At 43.8% G+C, this 12,833-nt stretch overlaps 1 long non-coding RNA gene across 1 annotated transcript; it reads left to right on the top strand.

Moving 5' to 3' along the window:
* Nucleotides 1–318: 318 nt before the first annotated feature.
* Nucleotides 319–9,063, top strand: LOC111849668 (uncharacterized). The gene is made up of 4 exons (XR_002839607.2): nt 319–391; nt 7,325–7,414; nt 8,006–8,104; nt 8,647–9,063. It is a non-coding gene; the product is annotated as an uncharacterized lncRNA (long non-coding RNA).
* The last annotated feature ends 3,770 nt before the right edge of the window (nt 9,064–12,833 follow it).

The following is a 12,833-nucleotide window of genomic DNA, read 5'->3' as shown; positions in this document are numbered from 1 at the left end:
TACTGACGTTCATAAACTGTCTTACCCTATTTTATATATGAAAAGCAGTTACATGAAGAGTAAAAGATTTGTTATATTCCTATTAATGAGACCAAGTCTGGCTCATTAAAGTGGGAGTCATGTTCCATCAACGTGTCTTAAATGAATCCCCGCTGAGGTACCATGGTAACTTAGGCGAGTGAGCAAGTCTGATCCGGACCAGGTTAACTGTCTCGCTTACTTAAGCGTTGTCTCAACGTCCGAAGTGTGGGAACAGATTTCAAAAAGATCGTTCCGTTGGACGAAATTCCGCGGTCTCACTACTCATGTCATGTAATAATTATAATAAAGCCAATAAAAATCACGTCTCAGGATTCCAATGGGTCGTATTAAGCTGACGTCATTGTCCAAGGTATGCATAAATGAAAACGAGGCGGCGGCTATTTTACCGGGGTGCGAGTGACGACAGCAGCAAGAAAACCCCGAAACTAAGTTTAATTAAAAATACAGAATAACATTATACAGTAAGAATGCCACGTAAACACAATCCAGAAGGTTCCCCGGTGGCTCTGGGGATCGAACCAGGAACTTTCGCAGTGTAAGACGACAGCATAAACCACTGTATCACCACGGTACTGTATTACGTACTTGCAACATTTACATAACTTACGCATTTAGTCTGTCTGCGATTCTTTGCCAAGACAACTCCCTGGCTGTATTTATGGCCACAGTATTGTCTTTTTTAGCGATTACATCTTTGTATTTTTCATACAGCTCCATCAGTAGCGTTTGTTCTGCAGCGGGGAAAAAACACCGATCTCGTTTTACACGCTTTCCGACTCATTTGATCGATCTATCGGTCATCCATTTATTTGGGCTTCTTAAATATCTCAGGTGTGCGCACTAAGTGAGACTATGCAAGTCTGTCTTGTATGAGCCTTGATTATAGTTAAAGCTGAACTGCGTTAGTGGAATGACTTGCGGCAAAGTTTAGAGATGGCGCTAGTTTGAGTCTGACTTTTTCGGGAAAGTCTGGCTTTCTTTAGTTACTTTCATGGAATGCCCCCCAGATCTAGCTTCAAAATTCCCAAATTTAAAACTGAGCTGACATGAGTGAAGAGCCTTTATCCCATAATACATTGAAGTATCAGCCTGTAACCAACCTGACAATATTATGTATTTATAACTACTGTACAAACAAATAGCATTCCACTGTACATTACAACAACAATAATAATAATAATAATAATAAGCTGGATGTAATGGAATGGGCTCGGAGGCGCTTTGATGGCGAGCTGCACTTATTGTCATTATTAAGCTCAACCCCCAATTCATTTCCATAACCTATGGGTGCCAGATCCCCATTCCCCCGAAAAAAAAACTAAAAGAAAAAAAAAATCACTTGGATTTCAATTGCCCGTTGAGTGGAATCATACCATTACTGGGGGGAGCGGAGAAGTTGGGACTAATTAAAACGTATTGATCTAGCCCTCCATATAGCCAGCGGTCTGCTGTTTGATCCTAAAGGCACTATTACTGCTCATTTACAATCACATGCTGTTTGGATTCCATGTTTAAATTATATATCAATTGAACTTATGAACTCTGTAGTGCCCAATGATTTCTATGTTAACATCAATAAATCTTCCATCCATCCATCCATCTGTCCATTTTCTGACAGCTTAGGTTGTATAGGGTGGCAAGGCTCAATCAATGAAATTTTATTGCATATTGAATATACAGTAATTGGTGCCCTGCAGTGGGTTGATGTTCCATCCTGGGTTGTTCCCTGCCTTGCGCCTATAACCTCCAGAATGGGCTCTGGATCCCCCGCGAGCCTGAATAGAACAAGAGGTTACAGAAAATGGATGGATGCATGCATGTATGGATGGATGAATGGATGGACAGATATAATTGGAAATTGTTACAAAAACTTTCACTTACACAGAGGACATTAAACACCAGAAAGAAATGAAGAAGAAACAGAATGTGCACAAATTTGCAGAATAATATTATGCAAGTAGTAGTAGTAATTGTAGTAGTAGTAGTAATAATAATAATAATAATAATAATCCCAGGTCATTTCTGTGTGGAGTTTGCATGCTCTCCCCGTGTTCACATGGGTATTTGCCAGGGACTTCGGTTTCCTCCCCCGGTCCAAAAGTATGCAGGGTAGGCTGATTGGCCTGTCTAGATAGGCTTGGTTCCTGCCTGCGCCTATTTTCCTGGGATAGGCTCCGTGACCCCAGTGGGGATTAAGTGGCCACAATGGATGGATGGATTCATAGTAATAATATTCATAGTAAAAAGACAATCCTATAGTATAACAGTAAGCATTACATAAAATACCTTGGTGATGCAAAACAGCAATGGGAGCATGTCTGATATTTAATTATTATTATTAATTCATTGCAAGCAAGCTTCAAGCAGGTCCTGGCTGTCAGGGATTTGATTGGATGCTGGTGATCTGCTGTGTCTCACTGTGGCTCAGCTAGTTGGCTGCTGCTCCTGCTAACGTCTGCTGTTAGGCTCCACTTTACTTAGTGTGATTTCTAAACAAATGCATTTTAAAGCACATATCCTCAAACAGGACAGGGCTCCCTGAGGGTCTGGGCTCCATCTCATCTGGCTCTCGTTTTTTTCTGTCGACAGTTGCAGGCAACTTCTCTTTCAATATAATTCTCATTCAGATCTTGCTACTTTTTTTTTTTTTTTAACATGTTTTACCTCTGGGCACTCCTGTGTTCTGTAAACAGTGATTTTTTGATATGTTTGACTTATTTTTGGCAGTGCTCTATTTGCTTTCTTCTCCAATTTAAAGCTGAGCTGACAAGAGTGAAGATCAACGATTCTCCAATGCGGCAGACGGGCTGCAGAACAGGGGCCTGTGTGAGTGTGTGAGGGGAGCAGGGGCCTGAGTGAGTGTGTGAGGGGAGCAGCGACCTGTGTGAGTGTGTGAGGGGAGCAGGGGCCTGTGTGAGTGTGTGAGGGGAGCAGCGACCTGTGTGAGTGTGTGAGGGGAGCAGGGGCCTGTGTGAGTGTGTGAGGGGAGCAGGGACCTGTGTGAGTGTGTGAGGGGAGCAGGGACCTGTGTGAGTGTGTGAGGGGAGCAGGGGCCTGAGTGAGTGTGTGAGGGGAGCAGGGGCCTGTGTGAGTGTGTGAGGGGAGCAGGGGCCTGAGTGAGTGTGTGAGGGGAGCAGGGGCCTGTGTGAGTGTGTGAGGGGAGCAGGGACCTGAGTGAGTGTGTGAGGGGAGCAGGGGCCTGTGTGAGTGTGTGAGAGGAGCAGGGGCCTGAGTGAGTGTGTGAGGGGAGCAGGGGCCTGTGTGAGTGTGTGAGGGGAGCAGGGGCCTGTGTGAGTGTGTGAGGGGAGCAGGGGCCTGTGTGTGTGTGTGAGGGGAGCAGGGGCCTTAAATGGCTTTCTGCCTCTAACCACTCCTATAAAACTGCAGTGGATTGCCGACTATAGGCACACAGTTAATGTGACGGAATCCTAGTCTTGTTGGCATTCAGAAAATGCTGCAATTCACCCCATGTCTGAAATGTTACAGCTTTTCTTTTTTTTCCCATACTTTACGTCCCAGACACAGAAAGTATTTTTCAAATTTTCTAACTACCACCCGCTGCAAAGGGGTTTTCAGTTACCTCAGAAACACCCAAGCACACACACACACAAACAAGCACACACACACACAAAAACACACGCACACACACACAAACACACAGGTTTGAATTTTTGTGGGAACTTTCCATTCATTTCTACGGGCAAAACTCTAATCCCAACATGACAACCTATCCTTTACCATAAGTAACCTTAACCATAAGTAACCATTCAGTCATGTTGTTCCTCAGATATTTGTGTTATAACTCACGTAGTACATCACTAGCTTTCCTCTTAGAACCACGCATGCTTTACTAACATGGTGCCTGATACACCGTCAGCTTTTGGAGAACCATTCCAAAACTTCACCTCTTCTTCTTTAATTCCGTTTATTCACTCCTTTCTTGTAGGGAGAATGAAGCCAAATTAAAAATTGGGGGTATTAGTCCCCTCGGTTCCTATACCCCTGCGCCTGCCAGGGACATGGGAAATGTACCCTATAAGGGTAAACCCAGCTGATTTATAGAGTTTTATTCTGGAACCAAATCATTCACTAAGGAGACGCCTGTTTTGTGGGAGTTTAAAACGGAAACGGGGCTGTAGGATCCGGTCAGTACAGTATAACGATAATCCTGGCTGCCTCGACGCCTTGCGCATATCCCTGGGTGCTGCCTCTCTGAGTCACGCTTTCCTCTTTCTGAGTCAGCCAGAGCTCCGCGGCTCCAGCACGAAAGCGACGTGCATGCAGGGGGGCAGCTTCCGTCACACAGACGCTCCCCGGCACTGCAGAGTCCCATTCTGTGTGCTTTAGGTCACCAAGTGCAGTTCTGAGACAGGAAATTCAGCAAATTCAGAGTGACTGGCAGGGGTTAAATCCGAATCAGAGAGGAGCGGGAGCCTTGTCAGGTACAGAGTAATATTCCTGCTTATTCATTCGTAATATCACTGTGAAAATGTATTAAAATATCAATTTATTCATGGATTGCTGCTTACACACGTCTTACCTCTATCATAAACTACCCGAAAAGTTTTGGAAGAAATACGGTAAGTAAAATAAATCAAAATACAAAAACACTGGACAAAATTTTGAGAGAGTAAGAAAAAAATGTTTAACGTTGAAGGAGGCGGGGCTGCAATCACCCCCCAGAGTACGATTTGGACATTAAGAGGCAGAGCTGGGCCCTGGCAGGTTCCGTCTATATTTAAAACCTGGTGACTGGCATTACGGACAGCCAATGGATGTGACCCCCATGCCTGATTGGCTGTTTGTGTCTGCTCCCTCCTACCCCGGTGGGCTCATTCCTTCCTGGCTTAATGGCGGAGCACTGAGGGACCGGCACTTTGCTTCTCACCCTCTTACCAATTACCTCAGCTCGCCTGGCTGCTTCATTAGTCCATAACAAGGTCTACAGCTCGAACCTGGAATAGGCGGCCCAGGGGGAGCTTGGTAATCAGGGGCCACGGGGCAGCAGAAGCATAGTGCTGACCTGGGGCGGCGTGTCGATGGTTGCTCGTAAGCACAGGAGAAGTCGTGCTGCTCCCAGTCCAGTCGTGCTCAGGAAAGCCCTACCTGTCATTTTCACAATCACTTACCTCTGCACCCGGCTGCTCATCTTTGTTTTTCAAACCAGTTCAGTTGGGTCTAAAATCAGTTTCTTGAACCTTGATGTTTAACCCTATTTGTGCTAAAGCCACATTCTTGCAGAGGATGAAAAGAAATAAAAGACTTTGTTTGTAGAATGGCCTAATCGGGGCTTCATGCTGACATATTTGAGATTTTCCTGTGAGCATGTGAATTACGTTATTGCACGGTTTGTATAAATGAAGCACCATTTTCCGTTTAAGCAGACTGTGTCTCACTGAATAATGCTTCACTTCTATGATCTCTCTATGCATTCATTCAGTCATGTTGATAATTAGCTGAGCACTCTCATTCCATACAAGGCAATAGATGAGGAATGAAACCCCAGCCAGGCTCAAGGGCTTGTGTTTATGTCAGGAGCTGCAGAAATGGCCTGGGGCCGAGTTTGGCATGACGTCGCATTTCCTTGACAATTGATCACCAGTCCTGTAGCCACAGCCAACCCCTGTTAATGGAACCCAGCTGGCCCTAATGCGGCTGATCAACCATTTAGAGTTAAAGAAGGCCAGCTGGGCAGAAGCAGGGCAGAGCTGGTGGGGCACAGTGTTCCTACGTGAGCATTATGTTTGTAGGATAAAGGTCTTCTGACTGGACTGGCCCAGACATTAGTTTGAGTTATATTTCACTTTCCTTTTATATAATAGTGCATTTTAGCTTGTGATCGTGCTGGAGAGTGGAAGTCCACCCAGCAGGTCATAATGCTGATGGAATGACTTTGACGTGTGGACATGCCAATTGGCTGTCACAGCTCTCACTGAGATTACCAGCTCCATCACCAGCAAGGCAGCTACAGACCATGACAGTGCCTCATCTATTTTTGACAGTGGGACAACCAACACACCCATCTCCACTCCTATTTGTAATTATGGTTTTAAAGCAGCTGTAATTTTGATTGGTACTGTACATACAGCAGCCTGTCATGCTTTACCATTTAAACTTTAAGCATTTGAGTTTACTTTATTCAGTCAGAAATGGAGTTTATGAAGCCTTGCAGGTCCTTTCTTCACTTGACTGAGTGATAGGAGCCTCATCATCTATTTTGAATCTTGCTGACACACATTTCTATCTGAATCCAGAAACATGATCCATTTTCACAGATATGAGGTACACTTTTCACTTCTATGTAAATGACCAATTTTGCTAGTAAACCAGCAGCCCCAGTGCTGTGAAGTGTTGTGGATGCCGCGGCTGCCTCTCCACATAGCCACGCGACCTACGGCATTTTTGCTGTCCACCCAGATGGCTGGGAGAAGCCAGGCACCGCACCTGTGTATGGAGGTGGGGGGGGCAGTAATCACGGCAGGCCCACTGAAGAGCTGCACTGTTGACTTGGCAGGTCACGGTCCTCTCTGAGTCCTCTCCAGCAAACATGAACATGCTCAGAGTGAGGCATTCTGGGAGGAGCAGCCGCATACCTCTGCACTGCAGTTCAGCTCATTCTACTGCTTTGGCACACTGGCATCTCCAAGCTACTTGTGCCTTAGTTTTTGCTATAATCTAAAAGCAAAACATAACAAACCCATTGCACACAAGTGTTTTTCATTATGATCATCACCATTAGTAGTACCAACAGCACTTGTGGTAGTGCTGTTTATTTTGACATTGTAATAATTTAACAGCATTTATTGGTGCCTTTCCAATATGCTTAGCAGATTGTTTTATTCATAGCTCAAAATCCTACATTTTTGTTTATAAAAAAACAGGAAATGTGTGTTAAATAGCTTTCAGAAACAGCTTTTTTGCTTGGACTTGAACCAGTGTATATGGCTATATCACTATGGTAACCAGCACTAAACACATTTAAGTTGACCAATAAGGCGATGTTATTACAATGAACTTACAGATGAGGTGCAGAAGTGTCCGAGGAAACCATGTCACAAAGACGTGTGTGTGTTTGTATACTGTATATGTATATATATGAATGTATTTATATGTATTTTCCATGGATCCAGAATTAACTGGGAATATATATATATATATATATATATATATATATATATATTCTCAGTTAATTCTGGATCCATGGAAAATTTAGAGATATCAGTGAAAAACATGTCATGATATAGTCATGATGTAGTCTATATTCTCGCTGTCTTTTTTTTAGATAAAAAATGTCCCTGCAATCAGCCATTTTAGGAAAAGAAAGTGAATGAAGAGAGAAGCCTAGACATGAAGCAGAAGGTGCGTGATAAAGGTGTGTATCCATTCACATTGTGTGTGTTTCACTATTGAAATTTGGGTGATAAATAAGCACATTGTACTGGACGATGAATGAGGAGTATTTCTGGCACACTCTGGCCCGCTTCGGCAGATGCCTCGGTCATGTGACAGCTGCACATTTACCAATAGCCTGCATTCGGTGGGACAGCTCAGTCGCCAAAATTTGCCTCTCTACATTCTAATTGGAATGCGTTGACATTTTCACAGGAGTGAAATTAAGAATATAGAAATAGGCGGTTGACTGTCATTTAATCACATTACCATTAAACAGGAATACAATTTACTTATAGATGACATTTGAAGTGCATGTGATTTCACAGAAAGGTTGTTAGATGGCGGTTTAATTACAATGGAAGGTGTATCACTAAGGTCCTAAATCCTTTGTGACTCCGTGATTTTTCTTAAAACATTGGATCTGATATAAGCAATGCTGGCCTTTAAAGACATTTAATCATGGGATGATTCACAACAGATAGGACCAAAAGTTAGATTTATAAGGGTTTCTCAGTGAGTAACCTATTTTTTGAATTGTTCTTTCAGTCATAATTACATACATATTTTCTAGGTATAGAAGATGGTAGAGGACCATTCGCAAAGGCCTGCTGTGTCGACTCCTGTTAGCTATTAGGCGCAGCAACGTCCTCGCCCAGAGGAGAAATGCACGGTTGGGAAATTATTCTAAAGATGGTGCTAATTCTGTAGCTCAGGGTTTGTGTTCTACTCATTAGGGTGACGTTAGCATTAGTGAACATTGTTATTTGTTTCCAAAAACTGCCTCCTCCTTCTGATTTCATCATATTTCAATTTTTGGAGTAGGAAACATTTCTATTGGCAACTGAAAGGCTAGAAGGAATGGTGTGGATGTGTGTATTATGCATCACCTCTCTCTCTCTCTCTCTCTCTCTCTCTCTCTCTCTCTCTCTCTCTCTGTTTTATGTGTGTTTGGCAGAGGGGAGAAAGAGAAACTTATTTCCTGAGTGTGTCACTGTGTGTTAGCATTTTGTTCGTAGCTATGCATAATATAAAGAAAGGGGACAGACAGACTGGAAAAACCAACACAAAAGGCTTATTTTCTGCCAGAATACAAGGGCTATTTGGAACATACCTGTTGAAAATGACTCAGAAGAGCACCTTTGTTGATAAAAAACGAGCAGAGGGTTTTTCCAACAAATAATCACACCACCAATGTCTGTATTCTGATTACAGGGCACTGACCGCAGCGGAAGACTTACAGTATTCCATGCTGAAAGAAGTTAAGCAGCATGTCAGTGATTTCAAATTTGAGTCAAACTGACATTGACTATAGCAGGTGGTTCCCTTTGCAAACAACTAGTCTGGTTGTTATTTAGTCTAGTTGTAGTGTCACTAATCTGATGGGCAACTAATTATGTGCAGTCTAGTGATGCACACAAGTAGCTGCTGGACAGTTAACCCGCTAAGTTGTATTGTAATTATATTAATTCTTCCTATTTGTCAGAGAACAGGAAGGAAGACCCCTCCCTGTCTTACCTGAAAGTAACCTGCCGGTGTGTGAGATTAAAACCATGCAGCTCTACAGGAGCTTCTTCTGTATTTATCTGAGATTAAGGTGCACTGTGGCACAGAGGTGAGCCTGCAGGAGCACTGTGCTCCCAGTTAATTATATGACGTCGATATCTGAGGTGCAGAACGGAAAGCAGGACGTGTATCGGCCCTTCGTGACGGAACATGCCGGAAGGAGAAACATGCGGAGCACAGCCGCAGCACACGGCTCATTCAGGCCACTCGTGGTCCAGTGCCACTGCCTTCACTGTGGTCACCTCATCTGTATTTCCCTTCATCTCTAAAAATAGAATGGCACGGAGGCCAGGCTAAACGTAAGCGTCCCCGTCACTCAGTATGCAAGAGCCCAGCTGAGGAATGGCATTATAAATGGGCAGGGGGAGACAGGCAAGCAGAGCATGGTATCACTCAGCCACACGCCATGTAATAAAGCGCTGAGAAAATGCTCTCTGTAGATTGAGATCTGGAAAGGATGCCGCTGAACAATGCGTCTGGCAGAGAGCCACTGAGCCGGGCACCATGATGGTATCAGCCTGCAGTCTCAGCACAACTAAATGAGATGACATTCACTTTAACAAATAATCCCCCCCCCCCCATGCCACCTCGCACCCACCCACACACGGAATGTGCATAAAACATAAATGCTTTCAAAGTGGTCTCTGATAAAGTGTTTACGGCAGATGACATAAAAGTAACCCTGTGTGCTCCAGGGGATTAATAAGTTTCAACGACTTTATTTGGTTTTAGTTATTTATTTGTTTGTATTTTGTGGAACAGCCATTTGATTTAATTTGCAGCATTACATACGTCTTTAGAAAGGTAAGACAGCCCAGGGGCCTTGTGATTGGTCCAGTAAAATAATAAAAAATGGGAAGTTCAGATTCATTAAAAATGCTTAATTAGCTGTAATGTTTAATTATGACATAGATCCAGATACACTAGAGGACAGACAATGATATACAGTACGTAAATGTATGTTTTGAGTATATTTTGTCAGTTTGGATGAATCATGGTTACTTTGTTCAAACTTCACCTCATGTTGCTTGTATTTATTTATTGCTGCATTTTCACATTTCTTGTTTTACCTTTGACTCTCAGATATGGAGCTGCACAAGCACATTTGCTGTCTGATGAAGATATCCTTGTTAAAGACAAGTACTGCCTCTAGGGCTTCAGAAATGCTAATTGCATGCTAATCTCATGGCACCAAGCCAAACCTCAAAACCCAGAGTGTAGTTGACTGAGGCGTGTAGACATGGGACATACTTCACTGGACTCCGTCTGCACTGGAAGGATAGGTGTTCTATACAAAGGAGGTAGCTGACATTTGTCAACGGGAGAGTTGGGTGTCTCTGGTTTGGAGTCTGCTGAAGCAATGGATTCGGCCCATACATACAAGTGTGTCAAAACCATATTAGGACTCAAATAACTAGATGCAGAAGCAGAGCCACTGTATGTTTCTGGGAGCAGGTGTGTCTTAGTGGGTTAAGCCTCTTTGCCTGTGATCAGAAGGTTGCTAGTTTGAGCCCAGCCTCGTCTGAATAGCCAGATGTCCATGGACCTTAACCACCAGCTCCATGTGTGCCCTATGCTGCCAAACTTGCTCTCACCTAAATGATAAATCCTGTATTTCTCATTTACACAAGTTTGACAGGCACACTGGGATACCTGTGTTTGCCTGACCCATCTGGCTCTCCATAGCTTGGGGGTCACAGCGCAGGGTCAGCTGACATGCGACATCCCTGGAGCTGGCAGTTAAGGGCCTTGCTCAAGGGCCCATAGATGCATAACTGTTCTGTCGAGGCCACGGCTTGAACTGGCCCTCTGACCATAGGCACAGAGACTTAGCCCAGCTACTTGTGGTTGAGTTAGGGACTATCTGAGACTTACCTGCCAAAGCTATTTTGAAAACTTCAGTGTATGACCATGAACTGTGAACTGTGAACATTATGGGAATTACTGTTTCATACTGTATATTGTGCATATATATGAATGTGACACTTGATGACGACTTAGCAATTGATATGCATAGATAATGGGGGTTGGAGGGTTCTGATTTTTTCTCCACAGCTGTCCTGAACAGGCACCACACCTATGATGCATATAGCTGCAGACATCACTCTGTATATCACTCCATGCTGCATGTGTGCCTGGAGACAAATAAAATTACAGTTCAGCTGTCTATTAATTGGGGCAGTGGTGCAGTGATTAGCACTTTTGCCTCACACCTCTGGAACCAGAGTTTGAGTTTCCACCCAGACTACATGTGTACCTCGCAATCCAGAAGCATGATCTGTCTGTTGTTGCCCCATCCTGGGTTGTTCCCTGCCTTGTGCCCTGTGATGGGTTGTTGCCCCATCCTGGGTTGTTCCCTGCCTTGTGCCCTGTGATGGGTTGTTGCCCCATCCTGGGTTGTTCCTTGCCTTGTGCCCTGTGATGGGTTGTTGCCCCATCCTGGGTTGTTCCCTGCCTTGTGCCCTGTGATGGGTTGTTGCCCCATCCTGGGTTGTTCCCTTCCTTGTGCCCTGTGATGGGTTGTTGCCCCATCCTGGGTTGTTCCTTGCCTTGTGCCCTGTGATGGGTTGTTGCCCCATCCTGGGTTGTTCCCTGCCTTGTGCCCTGTGATGGGTTGTTGCCCCATCCTGGGTTGTTCCCTGCCTTGTGCCCATAGCCCCCAACACAGCCACTGGTCCCCAGTGACCCTGCATAGTACAAAGTGGGTAGAGAAAATGGATGGATGTTTTATTAATGTAATTTATTGCGAGCTGTATGCCTACCTGGCTGGGCCTAGGATGAAATTAATGCAGAAAAATTATACATTAACAGGCTTGGCAATTCTAAGACAAGTTAGCTCACCTCACCAGTCCCAGGTGAAATGGGGATTGATGGCAGCATTTATGGGTGTGCTTACTGGTCAGCTGCAGACATTGTTAGTAGTTTCTAAGCAGGTAAAAAAGAAACAATGTGAAAAATGTGGATGCAGCCAGAAAGAGGCATGGGCAGAGGTGAGGGGGTCGGGACAGGGAGTTATTATCCAGGTAGTGAGTCCGTGTGTGAATCAATGAGAGGATGGAACCACATGGAGACTTGGACAGAGTCATGCTAAACAGAGCAGTAGATGAGCCTAGAACTGGACAAATTACAGCCCCCACCAGCCAAGTCCTGTTATGATCACATCTGAATAAAAGGTGGTTTAAAATAACAGCTTGGCCTGGAAAGACAATGACGGTATATTTTTGTGATGGAATCTAACACTCCTCAGTGATAATATTGGAGGGAAAAACATGGTAGAAATGAATGGTCCAAACGCAAAGGAGAAAAAAAAACACGACATAAACAGATGGAATGCTAAAATTGCTGTAAAAGTACTGTTTTGTATGTGTGCTTCATTTCAAACTTTCAGGCTCTGGAGGCAAAGACATTGTTTACCATTGGCTGCAGTGAATGATTTCCACTGAAACACATGTTGTGGTTATTCATTTTTCTAAACAGATTTCCAGTTCCACAGCAACATTTTCATGAAATTTAATCATGTCTTGTTTTTCAATGATATCTCAAAAAATTCCATGGATCCAGCATTAACCTTAAGGTCATGTGACCTGTACCTGACTGTGTGACTGGACCGAGATCGCCAGTTCTGATGCACTACCTGTAGGTAGCTAAGTGATTTCGCAAATCATTTGAGTCCAGGCCTAAACCCCAGTAATTTGTTAATATATTAATTCAGAATTTATTGCTAGACATTAAACATCTTGAATCATTATATTTATTAGTATATTTTCATTAAATTATGTACATTCCCATTGAAAATTAGCCGTGATTATGAAAAATGCGTTACATTTTGGAACAGG

The sequence above is a fragment of the Paramormyrops kingsleyae genome, chromosome 12 (genome assembly GCF_048594095.1).
Source record: "Paramormyrops kingsleyae isolate MSU_618 chromosome 12, PKINGS_0.4, whole genome shotgun sequence".
In the NCBI taxonomy this organism is placed as follows: domain Eukaryota; kingdom Metazoa; phylum Chordata; class Actinopteri; order Osteoglossiformes; family Mormyridae; genus Paramormyrops; species Paramormyrops kingsleyae.
The sequence above is the reverse complement of the archived record's forward strand: the minus strand, read 5'-3'. Positions and strand labels throughout refer to the sequence as shown.